General features: G+C 54.0%; 1 protein-coding gene across 7 annotated transcripts in view; it reads left to right on the top strand.

Annotated features, from left to right (window-relative positions):
- Positions 1–3,162: 3,162 nt before the first annotated feature.
- The window catches only part of LOC138641660 (microtubule-associated protein 4-like), a 95,889-nt gene continuing 86,538 nt past the window's right edge, over positions 3,163–12,513 (top strand). For 6 of the 7 annotated variants that reach the window (XM_069729228.1, XM_069729222.1, XM_069729225.1 and 3 more), the window contains exon 1: positions 3,483–3,615. The gene's annotated coding sequence lies outside the window, so the exon portion shown is untranslated. Of the gene's footprint in view, positions 3,303–3,482; positions 3,616–12,513 lie in introns of those variants that run through there. The other variant, XM_069729223.1, reaches the window with a different exon arrangement.

The following is a 12,513-nucleotide window of genomic DNA, read 5'->3' on the forward strand; positions in this document are numbered from 1 at the left end:
CTAACGACCTGTATATTATATATCCCCCATATACAGCACCACCACAGCCCTAACGACCTGTATATTATATATCCTCCATATACAGCACCGCCACAGCCCTAACGACCTGTATATTATATATCCCCCATATACAGCACCACCATGGCCCTAACGACCTGTATATTATATATCCCCCATATACAGCACCGCCACAGCCCTAACGACCTGTATATTATATATCCCCCATATACAGCACCGCTGCCGCCCTAACGACCTGTATATTATATATCCCCCATATACAGCACCGCTGCCGCCCTAACGACCTGTATATTATTTATCCCCCATATACAGCACCGCCACAGCCCTAACGACCTGTATATTATTTATCCCCCATATACAGCACCGCCACAGCCCTAACGATCTGTATATTATATATCCCCCATATACAGCACCGCTGCCGCCCTAACGACCTGTATATTATATATCCCCCATATACAGCACCACCACAGCCCTAACGACCTGTATATTATATATCCCCCATATACAGCACTGCCGCAGCCCTAACGACCTGTATATTATTTATCCCCCATATACAGCACCGCCACAGCCCTAACGACCTGTATATTATATATCCCCCATATACAGCACCACCACAGCCCTAACGACCTGTATATTATATATCCCCCATATACAGCACCGCTGCCGCCCTAACGACCTGTATATTATATATCCCCCATATACAGCACCGCCACAGCCCTAACGACCTGTATATTATATATCCCCCATATACAGCACCGCCACAGCCCTAACGACCTGTATATTATATATCCTCCATATACAGCACCGCCGCAGCCCTAACGACCTGTATATTATATATCCTCTATATACAGCACCGCCACAGCCCTAACGACCTGTATATTATATATCCTCCATATACAGCACCGCCATGGCCCTAACGACCTGTATATTATATATCCCCCATATACAGCACCGCCACAGCCCTAACGACCTGTATATTATATATCCCCCATATACAGCACCACCACAGCCCTAACGACCTGTATATTATATATCCCCCATATACAGCACCGCCACAGCCCTAACGACCTGTATATTATATATCCCCCATATACAGCACCGCCACAGCCCTAACGACCTGTATATTATATATCCCCCATATACAGCACCGCCTCCGCCCTAACGACCTGTATATTATATATCCCCCATATAAAGCACCACCGCAGCCCTAACGACCTGTATATTATATATCCCCCATATACAGCACCGCCACAGCCCTAACGACCTGTATATTATATATCCTCCATATATAGCACCGCCGCAGCCCTAACGACCTGTATATTATATATCCTCTATATACAGCACCGCCACAGCCCTAACGACCTGTATATTATATATCCTCCATATACAGCACCACCACAGCCCTAACGACCTGTGTACTATATATCCTCCATATACAGCACCGCCACAGCCCTAACGACCTGTATATTATATATCCTCCATATACAGCACCGCCATGGCCCTAACGACCTGTATATTATATATCCCCCATATACAGCACCGCCATGGCCCTAACGACCTGTATATTATATATCCCCCATATACAGCACCGCCGCAGCCCTAACGACCTGTATATTATATATCCTCCATATACAGCACCGCCACAGCCCTAACGACCTGTATATTATATATCCCCCATATACAGCACCGCCGCAGGCCTAACGACCTGTATAATAACTATGCCGCCATGTATTATTATTATTTTGGAAACTTGTCTCAGAGTAAGGCTGCCGTCACACTATCAGTATTTGGTCAGTATTTTACATCAGTATTTGTAGCCAAAACCAGGAGTGGGTGATAAATACAGAAGTGGTGCAGATGTTTCTATTATACTTTTCCTCTAATTGTTCCACTCCTGGTTTTGGCCACAAATACCGATGTAAAATACTGACCAAATACTGATAGTGTGACGGCAGCCTAAGGCTACTTTCACACTAGCGTCGGAATCTCCCCGTCGCAATGCGTTGGGCAGAGATTCCGACGCTAGCGTTTGCTGCATTGCACAATGGGTGCAGCGGATGCATTTTTCCGGCGCATCCGCTGCCCCATTGTAAGGTGCGGGGAGGTGGGGGCGGAGTTCCGGCCGCGCATGCGCGGTCGGAAAAAGCGGTCCGTCGGGAGCAAAAACGTTACATGTAGGGTTTTTTGCTCCCGACGGTCCGCCAAAGCACGACGCATCCATCGCAAGACGGATGCGAAGTGTGCCAATCCGTCGCAAATGCGTCATCAATAGAAGTCTATGGGGAAAAAACGCATCCTGCAAGCACTTTTGCAGGATGCGTTTTTTCTGCAAAACGACGCATTGTGACGGATTTAAAAAAACGCTAGTGTGAAAGTAGCCTAAGGCTACTTTCACACTAGCGTCGGATTCGGCCCGTCGCATAGCGTCGGGCCGAGATTCTTGTTGCGCCGCACAACGGGTGCAGCGGATACATTTCTCCGGCGCATCCGCTGCCCCATTGTGAGGTGCGGGGAGGTGGGGGCGGAGTTCTGGCCGGGCATGCGCGGTCGGAAAAAGCGGTCCGTCAGCAGCAAAAAACGTTACATTTAACGTTTTTTGCTCCCGGCGGTCCACCACAACACGGCACGACGGTTGCGACGTGTGTCAATACGTCACAATGCGTCGGTAATGTTACTCTATGGGGCAAAAACGCATCCTGCAAACAACTTTGCAGGATGCGTTTTTCCCCTAAACGACGCATTGCGACGTATTGAAAACGACGCTAGTGTGAAAGTAGCCTAAGCGTGGAATGTTCGGGGCTCATGGCGTCACCCAGGTTTCCCATAGACACGGTTCATACACGTCCTCTCCACAGGCAGCTGCCCCGGAGCCGGGAGGATGATTGTCTGACTCTGAGTGTGCGCAGTGCACTACTGCTGCTGCCCCTGACAGAAATCCAGCGGGAAATCCCGGGCGCGGGCCACGCCCTTTTCTCGTCATCCTATTGGCTAACCATGACGCACTCGCCTGTCAATCAGGACTCCACCTTGATTCTGATTGGCTAATTACTCGCTGACTGGCGTAGCCCAGATTCTGTGGCTGAGGTAACAGCGCCAGATGGGGCGGGGCTCCAGGAGCCGTGTTACAACCAACGCCGCAAATCTGCACATTCCACTTATGTCACCTCTCGCGCTGACGCACTATTTATAGGTGCCGGATATTACTCCGCCACTCCTACTGGCGGAAGGCGCCTGTATACGCCCTGCTCATTGGCTGCATCGTCCTGTCCGTTATCCCCCGTCTGGTAAGTCCCGCCTCTCTGCCAGCTGCGGCAAAGGGAGGATTTCAGTCGATCTTATTGGCGGTTCCTCAGACGCTGTGCTGCTCCTGGCCCCGCCCTTCGGCTGCATTGTGCCACACCATTGGCTGGGCCGCCCGGCTCTCGCTCCGTCACTACTTGTGATTGGCTGGCCTGTCAGTCTGTCACTGACCTCGGTGAGGGGGAGCGGCCGGTCTCTGGAGGCTTCTGCGGGCTCTAACGGTGGCGGCCGGGTGTGAGGAGCCGAGATTTATCCCTGAGATTGTCCGTGCGGACGAGACCGGCGCTAAGGTCACTGGTAAGTGTCCGAGAGAGGCTGCACCCAACGGCCTGCGTTCTGGCTGACTGCTGAGGCTGTGTGACTGGCGGCCTCCCCCTCTGTACTGGCCCTGGGGGGCTGTGACTGGCGGCCTCCCCCTCTGTACTGGCCCTGGGGGGCTGTGACTGGCGGCCTCTCCTTCTATACTGGTCCTGTAGGGGCTGTGACTGGCGGCCTCTCCTTCTATACTGGTCCTGTAGGGGCTGTGACTGGCGGCCTCCCCCTTTATACTGGTCCTGTGGGGGCTGTGACTGGCGGCCTCCCCCTCTATACTGGTCCTGGGGGGCTGTGACTGGCGGCCTCCCCCTTTATACTGGTCCTGTGGGGGCTGTGACTGGCGGCCTCCCCCTCTATACTGGTCCTGGAGGGCTGTGACTGGCGGCCTCCCCCTCTGTACTGGCCCTGGGGGGCTGTGACTGGCGGCCTCCCCCTTTATACTGGTCCTGTGGGGGCTGTGACTGGCGGCCTCCCCCTCTATACTGGTCCTGGAGGGCTGTGACTGGCGGCCTCCCCCTCTGTACTGGTCCTGGGGGGCTGTGACTGGCGGCCTCCCCCTCTGTACTGGCCCTGGGGGGCTGTGACTGGCGGCCTCCCCTTCTATACTGGTCCTGTGGGGGCTGTGACTGGCGGCCTCTCCTTCTATACTGGTCCTGTGGGGGCTGTGACTGGCGGCCTCCCCCTTTATACTGGTCCTGTGGGGGCTGTGACTGGCGGCCTCCCCTTCTATACTGGTCCTGTGGGGGCTGTGACTGGCAGCCTCTCCTTCTATACTGGTCCTGGAGGGCTGTGACTGGCGGCCTCCCCCTTTATACTGGTCCTGTAGGGGCTGTGACTGGCGGCCTCCCCCTCTGTACTGGCCCTGGGGGGCTGTGACTGGCGGCCTCTCCTTCTATACTGGTCCTGGAGGGCTGTGACTGGCGGCCTCTCCTTCTATACTGGTCCTGGAGGGCTGTGACTGGCGGCCTCCCCTTCTATACTGGTCCTGTGGGGGCTGTGACTGGCGGCCTCCCCCTTTATACTGGTCCTGTGGGGGCTGTGACTGGCGGCCTCCCCTTCTATACTGGTCCTGTGGGGGCTGTGACTGGCGGCCTCTCCTTCTATACTGGTCCTGGAGGGCTGTGACTGGCGGCCTCCCCCTTTATACTGGTCCTGTGGGGGCTGTGACTGGCGGCCTCCCCTTCTATACTGGTCCTGTGGGGGCTGTGACTGGCGGCCTCCCCTTCTATACTGGTCCCGGGGGCCTGTGACTGCTTCTCCCCCCCACTATACTGGTCTCGGGGGCCTGTGACTGCTTCTCCCCCCTCTATACTGGTCTCGGGGGGGCCTATGATTGCTTCCGACCCCCCCACCCCCCAATGCAGGTCCTGGGGGGCTGTGACTGCTCACCTCCCCCCTCTATACTTGTCCGTGGCGGCTGTGACTGCTTGTCCCCCCTTTATACTTGTCCGTGGCGGCTGTGACTGCTTGTCCCCCCCCCATCCTATACTCGTCCCTGGGGGTGGGAGCTATGACTGCTCATTCCCCCCTCTGCACTGGTCCTGGGGGGCTGTGACTATTGGTTTCTTTGTCCAGGGTCTTGAGGCCTCCACTCTATTTACACCTCGTGCCCTAAGTTTCGCAGCCGTTCTTGTGGCTTGTCAATGGCGTCCTGTAACGGGGGGAGGGGGCGCGATCATACCCACTTCTTAGTCGAGTGCAGTGTACAGGCCGTATACTCCATCTCGCCCTGTATGTGACCTGTACACTGCTGAGAATCTGTGCTGCTCACCCCGTGTAACGCCTGTATACTGCACTTCTCATGTATGTGACTGGAGTGTGGAGTGGGAGCAGCGTAGGGTGCAGGGTGTCTGCAGACGCTTTATACAGTGGTCACATACAAGTAGCGGAGCCTGGAGGCAGTTCTGTGTACAGGCAGTATACTGGCTGTGGGTTAGTATATACATGGAGAGGCAGTGGTATGCAGGCAGCAGAGTGTGATGTGTGGTCACAGCGTACTATACAGGCGGCGGGGTGGTGATGGAGTGGGCGCAGTGTAGTATACAGGTGGCGGGGTGGTGATGGAGTGGGCGCAGTGTAGTATACAGGCGGCGGGGTGGTGATGGAGTGGGCGCCGTGTAGTATACAGGCTGCGGGGTGGTGATGGAGTGGGCGCCGTGTAGTATACAGGCTGCGGGGTGGTGATGGAGTGGGCGCCGTGTAGTATACAGGCTGCGGGGTGGTGATGGAGTGGGCACCGTGTAGTATACAGGCTGCGGGGTGGTGATGGAGTGGGCGCCGTGTAGTATACAGGCTGCGGGGTGGTGATGGAGTGGGCGCCGTGTAGTATACAGGCTGCGGGGTGGTGATGGAGTGGGCGCAGTGTAGTATACAGGCTGCGGGGTGGTGATGGAGTGGGCGCAGTGTAGTATACAGGCGGCGGGGTGGTGATGGAGTGGGCGCCGTGTAGTATACAGGCTGCGGGGTGGTGATGGAGTGGGCGCCGTGTAGTATACAGGCTGCGGGGTGGTGATGGAGTGGGCACCGTGTAGTATACAGGCTGCGGGGTGGTGATGGAGTGGGCGCCGTGTAGTATACAGGCTGCGGGGTGGTGATGGAGTGGGCGCCGTGTAGTATACAGGCTGCGGGGTGGTGATGGAGTGGGCGCAGTGTAGTATACAGGCTGCGGGGTGGTGATGGAGTGGGCGCAGTGTAGTATACAGGCGGCGGGGTGGTGATGGAGTGGGCGCAGTGTAGTATACAGGTGGCAGGGTAGTGATGGAATGGGCGCAGTGTAGTATACAGGTTGTGATGGAGTGTCCACAGTGTAGTATACAGGCTGCGGGGTGGTGATGGAGTGGGCGTAGTGTAGTATACAGGCTGCGGGGTGGTGATGGAGTTGGCGCAGTGTAATATACAGTGCATTTTACAGGCGACAGTGTCATATACAGGTGGCTGATTTGTACACGGCGTAGTATACAGGCTGCGGGGTGGTGATGGATTGGGCGCAGGGTAGTATACGGGTGGCTGATCTGTGCACAGTGTAGTATACAAGTGGCTGGGTGGTAATTGTGGAGTGGGCACAGTGTAATATACAGTGCATTTTTACAGGCCGCACACTGTCGTATACTGGCGGTGATGGTGTGGGCACAGTGTGGTGTACAGGTGGCGGAGTGGGCACAGTGTGGTGTACAGGTGGCTGGGTGGGCACAGTGTGGTGTACAGGTGGCTGGGTGGGCACAGTGTGGTGTACAGGTGGCTGGGTGGGCACAGTGTGGTGTACAGGTGGCGGAGTGGGCACAGTGTGGTGTACAGGTGGCGGAGTGGGCACAGTGTGGTGTACAGGTGGCTGGGTGGGCACAGTGTGGTGTACAGGTGGCGGAGTGGGCACAGTGTGGTGTACAGGTGGCTGGGTGGGCACAGTGTGGTGTACAGGTGGCTGGGTGGGCACAGTGTGGTGTACAGGTGGCTGGGTGGGCACAGTGTGGTGTACAGGTGGCGGAGTGGGCACAGTGTGGTGTACAGGTGGCTGGGTGGGCACAGTGTGGTGTACAGGTGGCGGAGTGGGCACAGTGTGGTGTACAGGTGGCTGGGTGGGCACAGTGTGGTGTACAGGTGGCGGAGTGGGCACAGTGTGGTGTACAGGTGGCGGAGTGGGCACAGTGTGGTGTACAGGTGGCTGGGTGGGCACAGTGTGGTGTACAGGTGGCGGAGTGGGCACAGTGTGGTGTACAGGTGGCGGAGTGGGCACAGTGTGGTGTACAGGTGGCTGGGTGGGCACAGTGTGGTGTACAGGTGGCGGGGTGGGCACAGTGTGGTGTACAGGTGGCGGAGTGGGCACAGTGTGGTGTACAGGTGGCGGAGTGGGCACAGTGTGGTGTACAGGTGGCTGGGTGGGCACAGTGTGGTGTACAGGTGGCTGGGTGGGCACAGTGTGGTGTACAGGTGGCTGGGTGGGCACAGTGTGGTGTACAGGTGGCGGGGTGGGCACAGTGTGGTGTACAGGTGGCGGAGTGGGCACAGTGTGGTGTACAGGTGGCGGAGTGGGCACAGTGTGGTGTACAGGTGGCTGGGTGGGCACAGTGTGGTGTACAGGTGGCTGGGTGGGCACAGTGTGGTGTACAGGTGGCTGGGTGGGCACAGTGTGGTGTACAGGTGGCGGGGTGGGCACAGTGTGGTGTACAGGTGGCTGGGTGGGCACAGTGTGGTGTACAGGTGGCGGGGTGGGCACAGTGTGGTGTACAGGTGGGGATGATGTGTACACAGTGTCGTATACAGGTGGCAGATTGGAGACTGTGTAGGCACGGCGTCCTGTCGAAGCAGAGTACCGTGCTTTAGCAAAACTGATTTTTATTTGTTCCTGCCAATAAAGCTTCATTGCATTGTATCCAGGAGTGTTATGGAGGAATGTAGACCGTGTACTCTCTTTCCTCGTGTCACTGGCTGTTTACCTGCGGAGCGTGGGGTGAAGGAGCAAAGTTCGGTGGATCGGATCCTCAGATTTGTGAGCTGTGGCCTGTGATGAGGTGTGGTGATTGCAGAGGCTGCCTCCTGTGCAGGGCTGCTTGATGTCTGGGTGCAGTTATTAGCCCGTAGCACAGTCGGCCGGGTCACATACTGTTGTGGCTCGTCTCTCATCTCGTTTACAGAGAAATCTACATCTGAGAAAAAATGGCTGCTTGAGCATGTGACACAGAGCTGGGTGACGACCATTTCTTCCCAGCAGCTGCTGGTCTATAACAGTTGTCCGGACCAGTGGCCTCTTTACTGCTGCCCAGCGCAGAGGATCAGCTGTGTTTTTTTTTTCTAGGTGGGAGTTTAAGTATGACCCTTAAAGGGGTTGTCCGCGCGCACCTTCCTGCCTTATCTAATACAAAGTGTACAGAGATGCAGCTGCACACACGGTTGTGGCTTGGACCTGGTGACTGCCCAACATTCAGCAGCCAAACAATGGGAAGATTGTAGATATTTTTGCACAATAATTAAAACTGTATTAAAGCAATAACGTAATCTCCGAGGGTCAGTGGGGGTCTCACTGCCGGTGACCTTATTTAAGTAGAAATATGTAGATGAGGTCGAGCCGTTACTCCTCGGTCAGATCCGCCCATCATACTCATCATGTGTCTGCTGTGACCGGCTTTATAAGCACCTTATGTGGAATCGGGGCCGCTGCGGGGGCACACGAGGACAGGCGGCTGCCATTACCAGACCTCCGATTAGAGGCCGGCGTGCAGCCGTGGCCATGAGCTTGTGCTCTGTGCAGCCGTTCATTGACACTTCTTTGTGAGGAGTGAAGATCCGTGCGATGCATTCAATACTACTTCACCAGTACTTGAATAATGTGCAAGTTTTTCCCCACAAACTGGCAACAAAATACCTCTGTATAATATTGGATGCCATGTTGTGTGCTCTGACGGTGCTGCTCTGCTCACGCCTTATATTACTGATCCACGCCACATATATGGCCACGTGCATGAGGATGCATTCTCACGGCAGTGCAGCTCTTTACAGGAGCCCTGTGTTCGGTGCCAGGAGCTGATTCACATCCCGTCAGGACCAGTTTTCCTGCATTACACCTGTCGGAGTGCAGCCCGAGGCTTCATGTGCTCTGGTGCATCAGCTGCATAGAAATCCATACCATCATATCGCACCTCTGATCTCATTCATTTACAACCTTGTGGCATGGAGCGTTGAATGCTGTGTTCTGCCATTTATTTGTTTGTAGGAAGTAATGAAGTCCTGGAGCGGGGCACCATGTGGCGGAACACAAAGCTCCTACGTCTGCAAGTTGTGGATCGGTACCGATGGCATGTGCCGTATCGAGTTGTTGGGTGTGAAGTAGTTAATGGCTGCCATTTCCACACTTGGCGCGCCTTCCTTGTACCCTCTCCTTCTGCTCCTCTTGCTGTTTTGCAGCTCTGGCATAACAAAAAGTTAATTTCTTTGGTTAGAAAAATAGTTTAGCGATGCAGGATAAGGGGGGGGGAGGGGGGGAGCTGCACTTCCTAAATAGGGAACTAACATCGAGCCGACCCCACGTAAGTGTCTGGAGATCACAACGCTCGTGTGCGGATATTGCCCCCCCTGCTGTGATGCCGTGAGTGTACAGCCCCCCATACACTTCAGACAGTGGTCTTATTGGGCAGTAATCTCGGCCGACTCTCCCATACACGGGAACTCTCGCTCTGCCCGACTTATTCTGAGTCATTGCCAGACATCTGTTATCGCATAGAAAGCAAAACGATCGTCCAAAATCAGTCGCGTCGGACCCTTTTCTTCCCCGGCAATCCTCTGTTGGAGGGCACGGTCCCATGTGGCGCAGGCTTTCTGCTGTGTATTCTTGTACCAGTATTGGGAATGAGATTCAGTTATATTGATTTACGCGCTGCAGAAACAAACGTGGCAGAAATTTGCCTCCTTTGCAGATTTGAAGCCCTCAGCAAGTCGTTCTATCCTATGGACGTCCATGCCTGTTTCACTCGCTGCAGTGTGAAAAGTTTTGTGAAGTTTGCTCCCTCTGCAGACTTTTCACTGTGCACCGCAACGTTTGCTCCTTTTCTGCAGCAAAATCCTCTGCAGGTTTTCCACATGGAATATGTCACTTAGGGACGTAATCTAGAGGGGTTTCCTCCCTCCAATCTGCAAACTGAAATCTGGTAGCAAGAAGGCCAAAATAAAAGAAACCTTGTTTGCAAATGCGTCATCTTTTCTGTGCATTTTGCATTTCAAAGGGATGAAATCTGCGGTGACGTCTGCGGCGTAACGAGGACGCCATTGGCGTGTTTAACGGATTGCATTGCAGATGTTCTCTTTGGAAAATCTCAAATTGATGCCGGAGCTCTAGGACTTCGCATCCCCTTGATTGTTGGGGTCTGGCCTGTGGGACCTCACAATTACTGAGTGACGGATAAATCTGTTCAATTAAAGGGGTCAGCCACGGTTCCCCGCACGGCGTGTCTATGGACCACTGGGGTCGCACCTTCATTCATGTAGGGGCCATGTAATATCTTAGGTCCTGGTGGCAGACACTTGTCTCAGTTTTCCTCATGAGATGATTCCTTTCATTGTAACCTGGGGTGACAGTTGTGTTTGCTCTTATTGGCACAAGGACAGTCCTTTCCCCTCTCCTCGCCCGGTGGCGTCTGTATATGACCTGTCGCTGATATGGTGCCGGCATTGTGTGCCTAATTATCTGGAGAGGCCAGCAGCAGCGAGGCGGCTCTGCTCCTTCATCAGCCGCCGTATCCTCAGTGCAGACATCCATTTTTAATGAATTGTGGTTATTAATAGTTGATTATGATGTGCAATATGGGCAGAGGCATAAAATCGAAGCAAACCCTGTAATCCAGCCCTGGATCTGCTCCAGGAGGCCGTGAACATTGCCGCCTTGGTTATTTCCTGTCTGGTACGTAATGCATTTATCTTGCCTTATATTTTCTGATATATACTCCCAGCTCGGCTGTGATGCTTTGTTCATCCTGAACCACCTGTTGCATGGACTATTAGATCTACAGGTATATCTGACTTGTGGTCGTGACCCTGTGGACGCTGGACTCCTGACTATTAAGGCTATGTGCACACGTTGCAGATTTTTCTGCACTGTTTTTTGCAAAATCTGAAGGTAAACCGCACTGCGGATTACCCGTGGATTTACCGCGGTTTTTGCGTGGATTCCGCCTGCTTTTTTTACACCTGCGGATTCCTATTGAGGAGCAGGTGTAAAACGCTGCGGAATCCGCACAAAGAATTGACATGCTGCGGAACAAACACCACTGCGTTTCCTCACAGTATTTTTCTGCATCATGGGCACTGTGGACTTTGTGCAATGTTGTATTTTTTTTTTTTTTGCGCAGAAAATCCACAGCAAAATCTGTTCTAAATTGTGCATTTTTATGGCAGGTTTTATCTTGTTCTTTGCTGGATTTTCCGCTCCTCACGGTGCAAAGTTATTGCAAAGTGCATTGGAAATCTACACTGTGGATACATCTATATTTTTTTTGTTTTCTCTGCAGCGTGTGGGAAATCTACAGCATGTTTTGCTTTTTGTGAATGTTCTCTTTACACATGGGGTATTCTGGGCAAAAAAGGAAGAGTTGTTTTTTTTTTTTATTTGTTTTTCTTGCATAATGCAGGTCCACAAAGCGCCTTAGATTCTGTAATATTAGGTGCTTTCCACACCTGAGGCCACCCCCGGCGCTGTGAGAGGTGATCTGTGCCGTGTGGATGGCCTGGTGTGCCATCGCTTTCCGTGTGACATTTGGCCTGTCGTGCTGCCCAGGGGGCGCCCGGCTCTGGGCTCCTCTTTGTTGCTGATGACACATGGCTTCCAGCTCCAGGCGTGGCCGGCCGCCTCCTGTTCATTCTGTCTGGGATGAGGTGGCTATTGGCAGGGTACAGCGGTGGTCAGGAGGAGATAGCTGGGACATGACATCAGAGGAGCCGAATACGGAGGAGGGAGAACGCTGCAGGCTCCGCCGGCCTGGAAGCTGCAGGGCTGCAATAGCTTTGTATTCCTTGGTCTTTAATTCTGGTCCTGGGGAAATGTGTGACCCGGGTGCAGGGGGCAATGGTGACAATGTGTATCAATACCAGGCTGGTGAGGCGCTCCAGACATCGGGGCTATGCCAACACTTCCTGCCCGGGCTTCGGTCACTCCAGGAATATTGTGTGGCATGAAATCACAATCTCACGAATAATGTTCAGCATGTGGGCAGAAAGCAGCCATGCTCCGACCCATTTCTGTTCCGTCGTGGCCGCCACGTTCCATTGCTGCTGTACCAGGTGATACTCGCTGTCTCCCATCCATTGGTTGGCTCATGGCTTTCCTATCTCCCGCCAGTGTAGTGTGTAGTCACAGCCTGTGCTCCTCCACACTGGTGCCACCACCTTGGCCAGAAACAA

This window comes from Ranitomeya imitator, chromosome 6 (assembly GCF_032444005.1).
Source record: "Ranitomeya imitator isolate aRanImi1 chromosome 6, aRanImi1.pri, whole genome shotgun sequence".
Classification (NCBI taxonomy): Eukaryota; Metazoa; Chordata; class Amphibia; order Anura; family Dendrobatidae; genus Ranitomeya; species Ranitomeya imitator.